Here is a 3,215-nt window from a genome sequence, read left to right as displayed (position 1 = left end):
ACATTTTTTTTAGATGCCCTTTGCCACAGATACCCTTACAATATATATATATATATATATATATATATATATATATATATATATATATATATATATATATATATATATGCGTGTGTATATGTGTATGTTAGTAAATGAGTAAATGCAGCAATGTGTAAAACATAAGATATTGACTCATTAAATATTTGTCTATTTGTAAGGCACAGTTACCACAGATCTACAATAGAAAACACAACATCTACAGAGCAAGTGAGAACCGTTTATTTACAAATACAGAGTTGCGGGAATAGCATTCAGTCACAATACACGCATTCACCCTTCACTACATTCACGGTTTGGCAGCGACTAGTGGTAACCGGCGGCGTGATGCGCGACCCCCGAGTACGCGACCTCGGGGTGGAAGCCGTGCTCGTCCGCGTAGTACTTGACCGTCTGGAGGCGGCCGTCGGGGAGCTGCACGTAGTACACGCCCTCCGTGTTGTAGCCGTCGCGAGACTCCGCGTGGCCGAAGTTGGTGCCGAAGTAGGCGTCTTCAACCCCGTAGTTGAAGGCGTAGTGGGCTGGAGCCTGGGAGATGGTAAAGATATATGTTATATTCACTTTTACAAAACGAACACAATGCATATGGAAACGAAAGTTACTAATATCAGTTTCGCCATAAATAGGGGAAGAAACGACTCACATGGTGGATGCCTTTTCCATGAAGCAAGCCTCCGAGGTCGTCGCTGAGGACGGAGGTGGAAAGAACCAACGCGAGGAACACCTGCTCACAGATAAAGTCCTGGTCAGTGTCATGAACACTTCAGAGTTGTTCACAATAACGTAAGAAAACCTCACAAAAATAACAGACTGAAGTTTTCAAGGAGAGATTTGCCCTAATATTAGGTAAATACATTTTACTTCGTCAGATTTCAAAGTATAGCTAAATTCATAAAAAACACCATTATTGTGTCCTCTAAAACTCAAACAGTAAATATATGTATAGTGATTATTTGAGCACTGCAGCTACAGAACAAAATATACACATACAAATATGCCAACGACGCAAAAACGTATATTCCTAACCAACAGTGAAAAAAACACTCGCCTGTATGGCTGTCATGACGGAGGTGGGGTGGAATGTGCCTCTAATGCCATCTTGTGTCTCGTCGTATATATACCTGTGGTCGTCGCAGTCACCCTTGACCCTGATACACAAGCTGTCTTCCGGCGACTGTCATCCACAGTTACTTTCCTATTTTATGTAAATGTTTGTCTAGCTGCAGCATAGAATTTAATATGTTTATAGATTTTAAGGTGTATAGATTTCATAATGTGGTGATAACAGATCTAGAATGACATATTTATCGATGGACGAAACATAGTCATACACATATATACGTTTGTGTGTGTGAGTGTAAATACATACAGTGGGTGTATATATGTATATGTATATATATATATATATATATATATATATATATATATATATATATATATATATATATATATATATATATCTTTATGTGCCATCACCGACGAACTACTTTGCGTCATGTTTCATGTTGTCGGACTCTGTCTTGTTTGCCTTCTAATTTACTTCAGCTAAGTTCCTCGAATGAGTCTCCACGGACTTGCATTTGCGAGGAATCTGAGTTGCCGTACTCGGATCAGTTCTAGAAGCTCGCGTCCATATCCGGCTCTTCTGAGGATCTCCTCTTTAGACACTTAAAGGTTAAAAAGGTTAAAGGTTTATTTTGATTCCATTTGTTATTATGGATATTCTTGGTGTGACATACTGTCTGTTTCATTTTGCTTCTAAATTACCCCCTGTGTGCAAGGAATGGCCGGGGTTGCCATCCACTGGCGGCGAGGGATTTGAACGTAGGTCAGCAAGATTGCTAGACGAGATCGCTACCGCTGCACCACACAGCACACAGCACACTTGTTCGGTGTAAAAGGTGCGCAACATCCTGCGGTAGAACCACGGGTCTGCAACCTCAACACTACGCCGCTGAGTTTCAGTGTCCAGGACATGCAACCATATAGTAGAATCGAACATAAAAAGGTTTTAATGGACACGATATTTATTTGCATTGAGAGCCTGCGGTCTGTTAGGAAATCTGTTGCCAGTCCGATTCTGCGTCTAATTTCCTTCTTGCAACGAGCATCTGAGGTGAAAGATCTCCTAAATAACTGAAGCGAGATTTATATTTCTCCTTGTTTCAATGGACACGTTGGTGAAACCTCCGACCACCATGCATTTTGTTTTCTTTACATGTGTGTGTGTGTGTGTGTACATACATACATACATATATGTATATGTATATATATATATATATATATTATATATATATTACATATATATGTATGTATATATATCTATATATATATATATATATATATATATATATATATGTGTGTGTGTGTGTGTGTGTGTGTGTGTGTGTGTGTGTGTGTGTACAATATATAAGTATATATTGTGTGTTATATATATATATATATATCTTATATATATTATATTTATCTATATTATATTATATGGGATACATATATAAGTATATATTATATATATGTTATATACATATATATTATATATATATAATATATATTATATATATATTATTCTGTGTCTGTGTGTGTGTGTGTGTGTGTCTGTGTGTGTGTGCTGTGGTGTGTGTGTGTGTGTGTGTGTGTGTGTGTTGTGTGTGTGTTGTGTGTGTTTGTGTGTATGTGTGTGTATGTGTGTGTGTGTGTGTGTTTACATATATATTATTTATATCTATATATATATATATATATATTATATATATATATGTTTTCTATATATATATATCATTTATATATATATATCTATATATATTATATCATAATATGGGTGCTGTATGTGTTTATGTATATATATCTATATATATTATATATCTATATTTTTACTATACATATATATATATATATATGTATATATATATATATATAATAACGTATACACACGAACCTATATACATTTATATAATGTATATGGATATATGGAATGTAAATATGACAAAGCTTTCACTTTTTGAAATAGCTAACAGTTGTATATGATAAGAATGTCCAAAATAGCGCTGGGAAGACGTGTTATAGAATGCAGGGTCACTGCCACTGGTCTATCAGGGTCAAGGGGACTGCGACAACCACAGGTATATATACGACGAGACACAGGATAGCCTTATAGCACATTCCATCCCACCTCTGCC

This window comes from Penaeus monodon, chromosome 6, assembly GCF_015228065.2.
Source record: "Penaeus monodon isolate SGIC_2016 chromosome 6, NSTDA_Pmon_1, whole genome shotgun sequence".
In the NCBI taxonomy this organism is placed as follows: Eukaryota; Metazoa; Arthropoda; class Malacostraca; order Decapoda; family Penaeidae; genus Penaeus; species Penaeus monodon.
Note: the sequence above shows the minus strand (reverse complement) of the source record.